Here is a 17500-nt window from a genome sequence, read left to right as displayed (position 1 = left end):
CAAAGAATAGTCCTGGGGTCGATTTGCTCGACTAAAGGCGGTGCTCCAGCATGGCCGCAGTCAAATGACTGAAACAAGTAAAAGAGTAAAGAGTAAAGAGAGGCTTCGAAGTATGATGTGATATAGCGGTCACGAGATCAAGAACGGTGAGCTAGTAGAATCGTTAGCACGCCGGGCAAAATACTAAGTACCTCTTCGTCCGTTTTTACGTTCTGAGTTCAAATTCCGCCGGGGTCCATGCTTTCATGCTTTCAGGGTCGATAAAATAAGTACCAGTTGAACACTGAGGTCGATTACATCAACTTAGACCCTCCCACAAAATTGCTGGTTTTGTGCTAAAATTTGAAACCAATATTACTGTCTTCTTCACGTCTTTGGGAAACGCACACATGCATGGTCTTTTTTGTTGTTGTTGGTATATTGAGCATATATCCAGGTCTTCTTTGAGATATGTTAGTCCGGCAATTTTAGGGTTTTATGAGAGATTATCAGGAAGATAGTGCTTTCTGAAGAGCTCACTGTCGACACCTCGGAGATTGTTCTCGCAACTTTCCAGTTAATGTGTTTATTTTTGCTGCTGTTGTTTAGCAAGTGCTGTCATAGACAGACTGTACCACATTCGAAGGCTGTCTGCACTGATCCCAAGCTTCTATCTCCTTCATCTTATTCTTAGGGAGGGCCTGTCAGTATCACTCTTTCTGTGGAAGTTTCCAGTGTGTGTGTGAGGTGTGGTGTGGTGTGTGTATGTGTGTGTGTGTGTATGTAATGTATGTATGTATTATTCAGTTTATTTCAAGATTTCTTGCCAATAGAGATAGAACCGATTTCTAAACTAGATTCAAGGTTCCTTCATTGGAATTTCAACATCAACAACACGGTATTTTTGTATGTATGTATGTATGTATGTATGTATGTATGTATGTATGTGCAGATTTGTATGATTTATGTATGTATTCTTATGCATATAGTTGCATATCTAGACATGCTCATATATATTTAAATGATAAACTTCTGCAAAGTTTTACAGATTTTTACAGTTCCAGTGATGGATTGGATCTGTAGCCCTCGAATTAGCTTTCTCCTTTCTGATTTTGAGAAGCCTAATTTCTCAAGATTGGTATTTAGACAGTATATAACATGTCCCAGGGCCCCAATAATTACAAGTATAAACTTGAACTTGTAATCAGGATAGAGTAACTGTAGATTTCTCAATAATTCAGCATAGGTGTTCTCTTTTCACTGATCTTCAGCTTTATGTTAACATCCGCTGGGCAGTTAATTTCTTCAACTGTAAACAGTTTGTCTTCTCTATTCCCAATCATTATATCAGGTCTGTTGTGCTTACGTTTTATTAAGGTCTTCACTGGTACATTCCACCAGTATTCCTTTTCGTTATGAGTGGCTATGGCTTCTACCATACTGTGGGTTTTTATTTCTTTGTCTTCGGATTTATCCTTCCGACAGATTTCATTATAAAGTGTCCTAGCTACAACGTCATGTCTCATCGGTAGATAATACCTGATGACATTTTCGGACCATTGCTGATGATGTGGGTGATATCTTCAGTATGAATTCCACAAAGTCTGCATCGGTTGTCACATTTTACGGCTTTCTCTATCTCTTTTGTGCATCAGGTACTAGGTTGATATTTCCTGTTCCTGGATTGCAAACGCAAGTCCTTCAAAGAGGGAGGTAATAATTCGTCTATTGGTCCATGATAAACTGCTTTGATGATCGATGTTACTATCATCACGGAGCTTTCTACTAACATATCTGTTGTGTCGACGCCCCCAGACGATGTAGTAGGCTAGCCCAATATGTAGATATAGAGGGAGAAGTCTAGTCGTCGGGGTAGTTGAGTAGCGATCATCCGAACGTGCGATATAACAATATCCATGCATAGTCTTCTGCTCATATTGGCTCATCCTTTCATCTGATATGTTGCGGTAGAGTTGTGCGACTTCTTTGGGCATGTATTCTAGGTTATCAGACAAAGAGTGTTATGTATGTATGTATGTATGTATGTATGTATGTATGTATGTATGTATGTGTGTGTTTCCTGTGTGCGCCCATAACGTATTTTTCTATGCTTGTTTGTGTGCGTATGTGTGTGCATGTTAGTGTGTGTGATTATGTGTGTGTGTGTGTGTGTGTGTGTGTGTGTGTGTGTGTGTGTGTGTGTGTGCGTGCGTGCGTGAGCGTGCTTGGGTGTAAGAACAATATGTCTGTTTAGTAAGTTAGTGAACTGTACATTTAAAAAGCCATTAGAGGTACGGCTGCTTCGACAGAATAGTGTAAAACTGATATAGTGGAGAAGTATAGAAATGTTTCTTGATGGAGGGAAATATTAGGCTTAAAATAAGGTATAGAATTAGACGCAGGGATGTAGTGTAAAGCATTTGTATCCTTCCTATGATAACAATACTTTATATGCATGCACTTTTGGTATGACACTTCGCATTATTAGCACTATATTCCGACGTCTCTCTTTAAGTATATTTGATATTTTCATTACAAAAGATTTATGTTTTTAAATATGTTCATTGAGATCGACGTAAAGTTTGATAAATGGACTGAAGTTGAGGTGTATTTTTACTATTAATTTCCTTTAAAAAATGGTCGTAAAGTTGAAAAAGAGGTATGCCTGTGCATATATATATATATGAAAGTACTTATATGTATGTCTGATAGTTTGTTTATGCACATTAATATAAGTATGTACGCATGGACATTCTACGAATTCTTTGTTGTTAAGAGTAAACGAAAGCTTTCGTAATGGTAGTTAATGTAGTCATGTTAAACACGCGGACTGCGGGTTGCATGCGGCCCGCGTGTGGCGTAGCTAGAGGTTTAAAATGGGAAACAGAAAAAGGATTTAATAATGATAATTTAATTAATAAAAGTAGGATGTCTGGTTCACCCTATGCGCGTGAACAGTTGATTTCTTTCGTGAAAACAACAAAGACTTTGAAAGGGACCAGGTTGACTGACAAACGTTTGTCATCATTGATGAAAGTCGGAACTGTACGGACATTTGAAGCAGATATATGAAAATTAGTAACCAAAATTATTCTAGCATCAGCTTTCATGGAATGACGGTAATCTTTGTTGTAAATGTGTGTTTAAAAATATGCACCCCACCTGATAACATGTATATGAGTAATGCAGCCCACAGAGAATCTGCAGTTTGATATGTCTTAGGTAATGCATAATGGAGACATCACCTTAATAATATTTGCCCAGAATTGATTTTACACCGAGATAGGACTGTTGTATTAAGTATTGTGTTCCGCCGCTTGATTTTGCTGATTTTTAAAAAAGACAACGACGATGAAAATTGCCTAATAATTTATATACAGGGCCCACAATTCTGCATCACTGTATTTAGTACTACTGTTCCATAAATTTAAATTTCCGTAAACTGTGAAATGACTGAATCAGTCCAAAGCCGGTTTGTCAGCCTGCCAAAAGCACGTTTTGGTACATTGAGCTGGGGTCTTGGGTTCATCTTCTTAATTGAATGTTGCTTTTGTTACATTTGAATTAAACACTTAGCCAACAGCAATTTATAATCAGACTAAAGGAGTGAAGTCCTAAACGCACGAGTCGGTTTGATTAATTTCCTATCACGTAGTCGAACAATTATATGATCAAGTTGCTAACAGTGTTTGCTGCATGGATTTTTCTGGGTTGTTATGTGTGTGTGTGTTTTTTTTTCTGCTGAAACAGTGCGTTGCTAATGATTAGGTGCGTTGTTAATGATGTAAAGCGTATGAGGATAGAACAAATGTCGTGCAAGATATTTTCACCGACGTTCTACTGATTCCACCAATCCTCCCGATTGGTAACAACACCACTAATAATGGTTTCATTTATTTTCTACAGGGGTGGCAGATGAGGACGAAGAACCAACAACAGCAATAAAAACGTAAATAAATGCCTAAATAATAACATGAAATCACCAGCCAGCCAACCAGCCAACTAGCCAAGCTCCTCTTGGCTAGTATATCTTCATACATTCCTGCTAGTATCGTTACCACCACCACCACCATTACTTCCACCAACATTACCAGGTTAGCCTTCCCTACAACAATATAATTGCAATATATATCACGTGATTATAACGTTTTGAGGCGGCAAATTTACGGTTATGTTCAGCCATGATAGTTTTATAACTATTTGTTACTCTGCATCTGGTAGACGGCAGTTTGATTGTAGTTAACTCAACATTAGTTTATATTTTCTTATTGCATTATGTAGGCTGCCTATGTAATGTAATGACCTTACATCCACATGTGTAATCGGTGTGTGCTTCCATGATGCGGATGTGGCATGATACATATTCTCCTTCATACATAAATACAAGCGTATATCTTTGTATATGTGTGTGTGTGAGTGTATGTGTGTGCGGTGCGCGTTTATACGTATATATATATATATATATGTGTGTGTGTATATATGTTAGTATATATATATAGAGAGAGAGAGGGGGGGGGGAGAGAAGGGGAGGGAGAGAGAGTCAACAAATGAAATCCAGAAATGCTCAATATAGAAAGCACTTTGTAGCGCTCAAATGATTTGAACATACACTCCAACATTTTTACCGAGGATTAAATCCGCAGAGTAAAGAGTGGCTATAAGAGGAATTTCAGGTAAGCAGATATGAAGCTGATAATGCAAATAAACAAATACAACCGCTTGGGCTAGATTTAGAAAATATACGTACATATATACATGTAAATAGAGAAAAAACAACAACTGAAAATATTCAGACGATGAATATTCATATATAAATATATAAATATTTGTATATTAACAGAACGAACTTACACAGAGTACATAGACATAGGAAATTAAAGGGAAAAGACATGGTGTTACAGGTCCGACAGCTGTTTCTGGGGGCTCGGAAATAGTTCATAACGCTGGCAGATGTAGTTCGCATAAGGTCAAAGATATGCAACGAGTAGTGGAAGCATATAAACCACATGTTTATCTGTCACCTCAAGCTCTTTTTTTTTTTTTGTCACCTCCACTTCTTTTTAATACGTTCCAAGTAATATGATCAGTCTAATATTTGTAAAGGATGGAAGTCTGCCAAATACATCTATTTCCTGCTACTATATGATGAGAAAACTGGTTAATTCTCGCAGAGCTCTGATGTTTTACTTGCCATGATTCATTCTAGTCTGTTCATTATGTCACTGCACAAGTACAAGTACAATACTTTTATATGCATCTGCATGTATCCGTATGTATATTTTTATGTTTGCTGGACAATGTAGTGTCGCTGATATAACCAACATAAATTACAAAACAGCTGTCAACAAATGGAATAAACAACTATTCTCTCACTTCACTTATCTGGTTAATATATATATATATATATATATATATATATATATATATATATATAGAATGGATTAAAGGATGTGAAATGGGGGTAGAATAGAAACAGATTTTATTTTTACATATACATATATGTGTGTGTGTGTGTGTGTGTACGTATTATGTATGTATATATATATATATATATATATATATATATATATATATATATATATATATACAGGTAAGATGATAATTTATTTTCGAACGCAGAGACGCCGTTAGAACAGCAGAAATATTGGGTAAATTACCCTTACAAAGCGGAAAAATTTATCAACAAAAAGCCGTGGGTCTCGAACCCATATCTTTTAAAAACTCCGGCCAGGTGTGTTACCATTAAGCTAAACTGCTCGCTGACAAATCACTTTTAGACGCGTTTTAAAAAGCTAAATGTGCAACCACGTGTATATAAATATAAACAAGCTAACGTTTATATATATATATATATATATAGGCGCCGAAATGTGTATAGAGATACAATAACTTGTCAACAGACAGCTATGGGACTCGAGCCCATATCTCTGGCTGTTTGTTGACAAATTGTTTCGCTTTGTAAGGGTAATTCACCCAATGTTACAGCTGTTCTAACGGCATCTGAATGTTCGAAAATAAATTATCGTCTTATTTGTATCTCTATACACATTTCAGCGCTTATTAAAAGACAAAAGAAAAAACAGTTGTAAGTTTGCTTATATATATATATATATATATATATATATAAAAGCATTATCGATCGCACATACACAGTGTATGTGTTTTGTTTATACGTCGAATTCGCTGCGTGAAAGCGTCCTGGAAAGCCTCCTACACAGCACTGAATGTTAAAGAACATTTGAATATAACAGGCCAGGCGAGACAACTCCCCTTGGAATAAACGCGAGAATTGTATATGCCAATATTTCGCTATTATTGTGGCTTATCAATACCAGACAGTCGACAGAGTAGAGAGTTTTCCCACACGCTATGCTGCAGCAGATTCGGTGTATAAGCAAAGCACATATTATGTACGTGCGATCGATACTGCTTACGCTACAAGAGCTGCTTTAATTTCCTAATTTAATATGTATATATATTAAATAAGACGAAAGTAGAGACTTCTTAGGGTGATCCTCGTTCCAAGTTTTCAACATTCGTGTGGTTTAACGGTGGGATTTAATTTTACAATGAGACTAAATATACGTTTATTAAACATTCATATTCCAGCAGACACATTTAGTCATAACCCACGCTATATTGGTAAGGTATATGTATGTATGTATGTATGTATGTATGTATGTAAGTATGTATGTATGTATGTAGAGATAAACTTACTTGGAAATGGATGCGTGGCGTTCAATCAAATAATAATATAATATATATATATATATATATATATATATATATATATATATATATATATATATATATATATATATATGTATATATATATGTATGTATGTATATATATATATATATATATATATATATATATATATGTATATGTATATATATATATATATATATATATATATATATATATATATATATATATATATATATATGTATATATATATATATATATATATATATATATATATATATATATGTATATACACATGCATATATATGGGTTCAATGCTCGAAATGGGGAGTAGATAGACAGCCGACAACTGATGAAGGGTCGTTCTTTATGTTACTTGTCCTGTTTTCCATTTGTTTCTCTCGTTGTTTGCGTATTGAACTCATTTGCTTTCGTATTAGATGTTGTTTACTGTCGGTGAGGTCCTATACCCATATATGTGTGTGTGTGTATATAATTTATATATATATACTCTTTTACTCTTTTACTCTTTTACTTGTTTCAGTCTTTTGACTGTGGCCATTCTGGAGCACCGCCTTTTAGTCGAGCAAATCGACCCCAGGACTTATTCTTTAGAAGCCTAGTACTTATTCTATCGGTCTCTTTTGCCGAACCGCTAAGTTACGCGGACATAAACACACACAGCATCTGTTGTCAAGCGATGTTGGGGGGACAAACACACATATACAAACATACACACACACACACACATACATACATATATATATATATATATATACATATATACGACGGGCTTCTTTCAGTTTCCGTCTACCAAATCCACTCACAAGGCTTTGGTCGGCCCGAGGCTATAGTAGAAGACACTTGCCCAAGATGCCGCGCAGTGGGACTGAACCCGGGACCGTGTGGTTGGTAAGCTAGCTACTTACCACACAGCCACTCCTACGCCTATATATATATATATATATATATATATATATATATATATATATATATATATATTATTTATATTATGTATGCATGTATGCATGTGTGTATGTACGCTCTTATAAAAACAACTACATGTACACGCACGTACGCACCACAAATAATTCTTTATCTCTCCTTCGAAACACATACGCAATAACTAATACAAACATGCACAAACACTACCACGTACAAACACTACTAAGCAAGATATACCGCAACGCAAGGGCGCACATCACAACATACGCATCGCCATCACAACATATGAAACAATACATACATACACAACACACTATACACCACTCACGACCACGACCACGGCCACGGCCACGACCGCCATAACCACCACGACCACCATCATCACCACCACTGCTAGACTATACAAAGGAACATACTAACACATACACGCACACATACGACTGCAACTCACACACACACACACACACACACACACACACACACACACACACACACCACAACACCAACAATAATTTTCACCACGTCAACACCGTTTTAATATTATCTGTTTTCCACCAGTATTTTCATCCTCTCTCTTTCTCTCTGTTTCTGTCTGTCATTCTCTTCCTCTCTTCTTCTCCTCTCTATTACCCACCGTTATCCTCAGCCATCAGACTCCTCCCTAATCAAATAGCCCAACCCTACCGAAATTTTCGACTAGGTTCAATTATGTGTGACCCTAACAAGGCGTTTCGGACAGAGATATTTGGTATTTATTACTCCCCTGAGTCATAGGCTATAAACCATAGCTGCTTTAAGTTTTCCCGCCATTGCAGAAGACATTTTATTATTAACGGCAGCCATGTTTGATATATTTTCACCGCATTTGTGTTTAGATACAGCGGCTTTGGCTTTGTATGCATGTATTATATATATATATTTACGTGTAATTATGTGTCTATGTGCGTTTGTGTGTAACTATTTGTTGCTATATTTGTGGCTTTAGCTTTGTAAGTATGCTGTACGTACGTTTGTATGTTAATCTTTACATTTGTGGTTTTGACTTTGTATGGACGTTTCTATGTATATATATATGCATAAGTATATATCTCTAACTGTCAATTAAAGTCTCTCTTGCACCATCATTCTCTCCTCCCCTCTTTCTCTCTTCCTCACTTGATTTCTTTTCACTTCTCTTTTAACTGACTCAGTTTATATGAATGTGCTTGTGTGACTGTGAATGAATGCATATGAATGTGCATTTGAGTTTGTGTGAGTTGAAAATTCTTTCTGACTATGTATGCATGCATGTATGGAGACACACACACATCTACGCGCACACCAAACACACACACACACACACACATACACACACACACACACACACACACACACACACACACACACACGCACGCACACATACACGCAAACACAAACGACACAGAGACAAGAGACAAAGAAGGAGGTCACGCGTGGAGTTTACATAAATATTGTTTTGTTCTTATGGATAAATATTCTTCAGACACACTTGTCTACATGTGTGTATATGTGTGCGCACGTGGGTGTATATATATATCACATTGTATGGGGAGAAATATAACAGTTCCGTGGATGGCGCTACTTAATCAGAAATTTAGAAAAGAAGCGCTCATCGTATTAGTTGAAAGTTACGCTTGGCTATAAATCGGGCAAACTATAAAATACCAACATGGACAAATACAGTATCCTTCCCTGACGTATGACAGATACATTACATCATATCTGACAAATAAAGGACATGCCTTCACTCGTCGGGGACAGGAGTTGATAAGGAAAATATTCGTTAAATAAAAGAAACCTCTTGGTTGTGATATAAAATGCTGTGTCATATCAGTGTGGAAGATATTACTCTCATCATCATCAACTGTCCGATAATGTTCACATGGTATTACGTCCTTTGCATGAGAGATGACGTTATTGCCGAATCTGTTTACAATGCTGTTCGTAAGAAGGATCGTACTGATCGTGCTGAATGATCGTACCAACCAAACACCAGAAGCAATAATGTATCCTTACTTCTCAGAATAAGGAATAGTCTTTTAATCTCTTATATTTTAATTTTTTTCAGTCTTAGACTGTAGCCAAGCCGGAGCACTGCCTTGAATTGTTAGTCGAAAGAATCAACTCCAGTGCATTTTTTCAAAGCCTGGTACTTATTCTATCGGTCTCTTGCCGAACCGCTAGGCTACATGGGACGTAAACAGACCAACACCGGTTGTCAAGCAGTGGTGGAGACACACACGCACGCACACACGTGCGCGCGAACATGCACACACACACACACACACACACACACACACATATAATAGAAACAGGTTTCAAAGAAAAAAACTGCAAGTGGTATAAATAGGAGAAAAGTAAATAGAAACAAAGAAAATGCACACTAGGTATAAAAATAATGACCTTTTTTAAAAAATAAAAACAAAGATGTATACATACAAATAAATGATTTGAGGTGGAATTAAGAAGTATAAAAATCATTATCATGAGTCAATATAGAAAGTCATACCGGTTTCGTCATCGCTGTTCGCTGACTTTGAATCAACACCGATTTCCAAACGGTGTTGGATCTAATAGTACCTGAGTGAAAAGATTGCATACAAGAGAAGCTAGCAGTTCTGAAAGTGATGCAACTAGGTTAATATGATTAATAGAGTATGATTGATATCTGGGATGTATGAGGATTAGTGGGATTATTGGTATTAGTAAGGTTAGTAGTGTCCTGTATTAAGTTGTGGTTGATATTTATTAATGAAAGTTGCAGCTTTATTTAGTCTTTGCTGCACTGAGGTGTCCTGGGAACATTGATAAAAAGGGAAAATTAGAAAGTTTCGTTTAAGCTTTCTAGCACATCTATCTATGTGCTCACTGACCTATATTGTGGGAAGCGGATTTGTTCTTTGTGAAGCGTTGTTTGTCAGAGGGACATTCGTGTTTCCTCTATATAGTGGTTTTCGCAACCTAAGCGGATAATAGCATAGATTAGGTTTTCAGAGGTACAAGTCAAATTTACTTTATCTTAAATATTTCACCTTGTTTGAAGTGAAATTCTTACCTTCCAAAAGGTGGGGGCATGTGCCACATTTAAGCCGCCCGCTTTTTCCCACTTTTGGTTTCGTTATTAAGGGATATAGTTTTGATACTGACGAATACTTTTTGACAGCCCAAATTCTTAAAATGAATTTATTGTCTTTCTGTATGAAACGATTGTAGGCTACATGAATAAAAATCTCTTCCATTTATGAAAAATAGGATTGAATTTTGTTTTATATATACATATATATATATATGGGAGAATATACAAAAAATAACAACAGACGAGGACAGGTGGTGTAAATAACAAAAGTATATATTAGTATGACGCTCGGGAATACGGAAAGTCTTTGACGTTTCGAGCTACGCTCTTCAACAGAAAGAATACGGAGACAAGGAGAAAAACACGGAGAAAAAAAATTGAATAGTGTTCAGTCAACGGTCAATCATAATAATGGCCGATCATAACAATGGCTGACCGGAAGTTAGAAATTCTTATTTCAGGAGAGCTAAGAAAGGGGGAGATAACAAACGGTGATCGGGAACGAGGGGCTGTGTGTGGGAGGTAGACTGCTGGTGATCTTGACGTATGTAGTGTGAAAATGGGGGAAGGGAGAAAGGAAGAAAGTAGTTGGTCAGTTGTAGTGTGTGCGTGGTGTGATGCGAGGGTATTGGTGTGGTGTGCGTGGTGTGATGCAAGGGTATTGGTGTGGTGTGATGTGAGGGTGTTGGGAGGTGGGGAAGACATGGGTGGAGTGTGGGGTAGAGGTAGGGGTATGTGGGTAGGGTGGGGTATGTGGGTAGGGGTGGGTGGTGGGTGTAAGGAATTGGATGGGGTGGAGTGGGAAGGTAGAGTAGGAGTGAGTTGGGGTGTGGTGGGATGAGCTTATGAGGGGGTGTTGACGAGGAGGGAGAAGGGGAAGGTGGATGTAAGAGAGGGGGAAGATGGGTATGGGAGGGGAGAGGAAGAGAGGAGAGAGGGTGGGTATAAGAGAGGGAAGGGGGATTGAGAGAGGGGGAAGGTGGGTATGGGGGGAGAAAGAGGGGAAGGTGGGTATGGGGGGAGAAAGAGAGGAAGAGAAAGAGAGGAAGAGAAAGAGAGTGAGAGAGAGGGAAGAGGGGTATGGGGGGGGAAGAAGAAAGGAAGAGAAAGAGAGTGAGAGAGAGGGGAAGAGAGTGAGAGAGTAAGGGTGAGAGAGTAAGAGAGTAAGAGTGTAGAGAGTAGGAGAGTAAGAGTGTAGAGAGTAAGAGTGAGAGAGGGGGGAGTACGGGAGGGGGGGGGGGGAGTACGAGAGAAGAGAGTGAGAGAGAGTAAGAGAGAGGAGAGAAAGAGTAGGGGTGAAGAGAAGTGGGAGTGGAGAGAAGTATGAAGAGAGGTACAAAGAAGTAGGAGTCGGAGCAGGAGGTGGGGGAGGGGAGAGATGGGTGGTAGGAGGGAGGGTGGGGGAGAGAGACAGGAGGAGGGGGTTAGATGAAGAGTGGAGGGGAGTTGAGCCCATGTGGCGCAAAGGAGCGAAGATAGAAGATTAACCCCTGTTCACGGCGCAAACGGGAGTCCGGATGGCCCCTGTGCATGGACAATCCAAACACAGACAGGTGTTGCCGCAAGGAGTGGCCGGCAGAACGGAAGTGGCGTGACACCGGGGTGTCATTGCCGACGTTGATATCTCGGAGGTGTTCCGCGAATCGGTCGGCCAGGCGCCGCCCCGTTTGTCCGATGTACAGGGATTGGCAGAGAGAGCAGGAGAGGCAATATATGATGTTGGTAGACGTGCAGGTGAAGGAGTCGGTGATGCGATAGGGTCGGTGATGGGTGCTGGTGAGGAGGGTGGTGTTGGAGAGGTAAGGGCAAGTGCGGCAGCGTGGACGGGAGCAGGGGAAAGAGCCAGGTTGGGAGGTTGGGTTGGGGAAGAAGCTGTGGACCAAGAGGTCCCGTAGGTTGTGGGCTCGTTTGAAGGAGGGGAGGGGTCGATTAGGGAAGATGTGGGAGGTGGAGGGGTCGGACTGGAGGCGCCGAAAAGCTCGGAGAATGGAGCGTTGGAGGGGTAGGGTGGTGGGATGGTAGGTGAGGGGAAAAGGGAGGCGGGAAACGGCAGGGCGGGTTTATATATATATATATATATATATATATATATATATATATATATATATATATGGCTGATAGTTAGCAAGGTGAGACACACATAAGAAAGAAGGAAACAAAGGACCACTGATGAGGTCACAGAAGTGTGACGAAAGAACTCTGGCCGAAATAAGATTAAGATTAATGTAATATAAAGCTGAAGCAAATTAACACCAAATATACAGTGCGTGTGTTTTTATTGGCTAAACTGGCAATATGACCATCCCCAAGTACAACAATATATATATATATATATATATATATATATATATATATATATATATATATATATATATATATATATATATATATATTTATTTATTTATATATATATATATATATATATATATATATATATATATATATATATATATATATATATATATATAGGGCGGGCTTCTTTAAGTTTCCGTCTACCATATCCACTCCTAAGGTGCCATGCAGTAGGACTGAACCTGGAACCATGTGATTTGGAAGTAAGCTTCTTACCATACAGTCACACCTGCGCTTAACGGTGAAACATGGAAGATTGCAATAAAAACAATAATCTAGTGTAAATATAATAGGCGTGATAATGTTTCCAAAACGGAGAATAAATAAAGTTCACGCACTGCTGTAGAAATCAGTTGTTCAGCAGTTGGGAATATCTCGTCTAAAGTTGTGGTAAAATAGAACACCTATTGTCAATTAATGCGGTCTTTATAGTTCTTGTATCTTCGTTATAGATTCGTATTTGTGCAGTCATAGGTGCACTTGTCTGTGTGGCACTAGATTTGCATAAGAGCCAATAAATTTGGGTGGAGGAAGTAAACTGATTTGCTTCCTCCAAATTCAATCGCTTAGTAGTACAAGAAAAATTTCTAAATCATTCGAAAGAATCTTCTTTTGAATTTCTTGGAATGAACTCTTATACACCATTATATATGTACATGTGGCACGCACATTTTACATACAGAGTAATAAGACACACACACATATGCATACATACGCCCACATACACACTCACACATACACACAATCGTTTACTGAAGAAAGATGCATATCTATTGCACAAATGCAAGTATTCCGCAATGTATGCACCAACGAACTTCTACATTCACAAATGCCTAGAACTGTCTTGACACAAACATAAAAGTTTTGTCACTTTCTTAGTAAACATCTTGATTTCTACGAATAACTTAAAGCTAAAAGAAGCATACATTGTACTATGCACACACATACGTACATTACATACATACAGACATGCACACATATATGCATAATACATACAAATACGTACATATACATATTTATATAAGTACATAGATACCTACGTACATATACACGTACACAGATACAATTACACACAGTCGTACACGCATGCAAATATATTCACATACTACATATTGGCTTGCACACATCTATTTATCATACATCCGTATGCACATGTCTAGACAGGCAACTATATGCACAAGAATACATACATAAAACAAAACGTACAAATCTGCATATATACTGACTCCAAATACTGCACATATTCACACATTCATGCAGAAATACCCTGTTGATGTTGTTGAAATTCTAATGAAGTATTCTTGGATCCAGGTTAGAAACCGTCTCTTTCTCTATTGGCAAGAAATCTGGAAATTTAAACTGAATGACACGCACACAAACATGCACATTCAATAACACAGACACACACAAACATGCACATTCAATAACACAGACACACACACACACACAGACACAGACACACACACACACACACACACACACATACAAATTAGCAATTGGAAGATAGAGAGATGACTGAAAGTATTTTCTTTCGTGAAATGGCAAAACAACCACGTAAAAGTAGTATATTTGTAGGGAGAGTGGGGGACATTAAGGTACAAATGTACAACATTAAGGTACAAATGTAGGGAGAGTGGGGGACATTAAGGTACACGTTAGGTTATGCGTATTTGTGTTGGTATGCATGTGTACTTCGTATATCCATTTATGATCTTCTATTAGTGTCTCTTAGTACTGTATTGAATACATTTTCTAGTGAGGGTGTTTATATGTCAGTGTATGTTCATTTGAAGCCGCGTGGATTAGTGGGGTATTCGGTTCATTATCGTAAGGTCGTGAGTTCGAAACTCAATGGCACCTTGTGTCCTTAAGCCAGACACTTTATTTCACGTTGCTCCAGTCCACTCAGCTGGCAAAAATGAATAGTACCTGTATTGCAAAGGACCAGCCTTGTTACACTCTGTGTCATGCTGAATCTCCCCCCCCCCCAAGGACTACGTTAAGGGTTCCCTGTATTTCAAAGGTCCAGCCTTGTCACACTCTGTGTCATGCTGAAACTCCCCGAGAACAACGTTAAGGGTACGCATGTTTGTGGAGTACTCAGCCACTTGCACATTAATTTCACGAGCAGGCTGATCTCCTGATTGGATCAACTGGATCACTCGGCGTTGTAACCGACGGATTACCAATTATGTTCATTTTCTGTGTTTGTATACATATGTGTGTTTGACTGTGTGTATGTGTGTGTATGTGTGTGTACGCGTGTGCATGACTATGCACACAAATGTGTGTGTATATGCGTGCGCATTATAGCCAAGTTATAATGTATGTGTATGAAAGTGTGCGTGAGTCTCTGTGTGTAAGTGAATTCTCGGTCACATATTTTAGTCTTTTGTTTTAGTGTCTTAAACTTTTTCAATTCCAACATGCAACCTCACCTTACCACCACCACCACCACCACCATAACAACAACAACAACAACAACAACAACAACAGCAGCAGCAGCAGCAATGAAATACTTAAAAAAGGGCAAAGTAAAATATAAAATGGAAAAAGAAAGCAACAACAATGTCTGGCAAAACCACAACAACAACGACTACATCAAGAAATCAAATGAGAAAACAACAACAACAACAACAACAACAGCGAAAATCAAACCGTTTTATGGGACGGTTGGTAGCGCGCTTTAACAAAATCAACATTTCTGGGTACATCCTACCCATCCTGCTTGAACTATTAAACCTTCGCTACAATCATAACCTACAGACTAAACATTTCGTTTAACATTATCAGAACTGGGGAAACTGAAAAAGAGGAAAGAAAATTAGAAGGTAGAGGGGGAGGGGGAGGAGGAGAAGGAGGAGAAGGAGGAGATGAGGATGAAGAAAAGAGGAGGAGAAGGAGGGGGAAGGGAAAGAACAAGAAGAGGAAGAAGGAGGGGAAGAAGGAGGAGGAGAAGAGAAAGCGTATGAAGAAGGAGAATGGGAGAAGGAGGAAGAAGGAAAATAGAAGAAGAAGAAGAAGAAGAAGAAGGAAAGATGATAATGGCGACAGAAGAGAGGAAAAAGAACAACAGAAGTGATAAAGATAACGACATCGGGCAATAACAAAAACAGCAACAATAACAGCAGAAAAAAAAACCCAATAAAAGCATCGTACAGGAATAATTATGTGAAGAATCAAGAAACAAAACAAAAATGTGTACCTCCACTTCCTATTTACACACGTTTTAACCCTCGAGTCCTAAAATTTTAAAAACGTGTTAAATTCAGTGGGGGTTTTAAATAATGATGATAATAATAAAAATAATAATAATCAAAACAACAAAGAAATCTCCTCTGTGTCTCAGAAAAATAAAAGGGAAAGAAATAAGAATTAAAGTGCCTTCACTTCACATACATGCATATATACAACCCCAAAACTGAACGCCATATCCAAACTAAGCCAACTTACAACCTTATATCATTTAGCAAAAAAAGAAAACCAACAACAAAATAACTCAAGAACTAAATACCTAAACATGAATAAAGAAATGAATAAATTTGTCTTATTTTTTTCTTCTTTAAAATCAAAACGAAACGAAAAACAATTCACCTCGCAGCATTTTCAAACAATAAATAAGTAAATAAATGAATAGAAGAAATGTTAAGAGAAGCGAGAAATTGAGAATAGCTTCCGATTGAAAGCGGGAATAGAGCATGAGTGTGAGGTATGTTGAGAATAGGGCAGCGTTTGGGAATCTCAACCAGATCTCTTATTAGGAGGAGCACGGTGGTTAGCGGTGTTGCTGGTTCTTGTCGATTGTGGTGGTTATGGTGATAGCGGTTAAAGGTCTAGTTGTTGTGGGATCTAACACTATCGTCCCATAAACTTCAAAAAAAAAATCGGGTTATTAGTTTGCTCGTTTGTTTATATTGCTTGTGTGTTAGTTGTTGATTTTTGTTCTAGATTACATTTCTGATTTGTTGATTTGGCGATTTTTAAAATTTATTTATTTATTGTAAGATAACGTGGTGGTGATGGGTGATGGGTAATGGGGGTAGGAAACATACAGGAATGAAGGGATGGAATGTTGGCCACAGACAAAAAAAAAATCAAACAAATAGAGACAGAAAGATAGCTATACACGAACAAAAAGGTAGAGATTTAGTTAGATAAATAGAAAAATAAGAAAACTAATGGACACGCAGTCGGATATATATATATATATATATATATATATATATATATATATATATATATATATATATATATATATATATATATATATAAACGCCTAGTTAGAATAGAGGCAGCTGATGAAGGCATAATTCCAAGTGGCTATCTGTTTTCCTATGTGTACGTTCCGTTGTCTGTAGTTCATTTTTCTAACGTCCTGTACCTTGATATGCATCTATATACACATGTAGATGTATGTACATATA

This window comes from Octopus bimaculoides, chromosome 5 (genome assembly GCF_046866305.1).
Source record: "Octopus bimaculoides isolate indiv1 chromosome 5, ASM4686630v1, whole genome shotgun sequence".
Taxonomy (NCBI): domain Eukaryota; kingdom Metazoa; phylum Mollusca; class Cephalopoda; order Octopoda; family Octopodidae; genus Octopus; species Octopus bimaculoides.
This window is presented reverse-complemented; position numbering follows the sequence as displayed.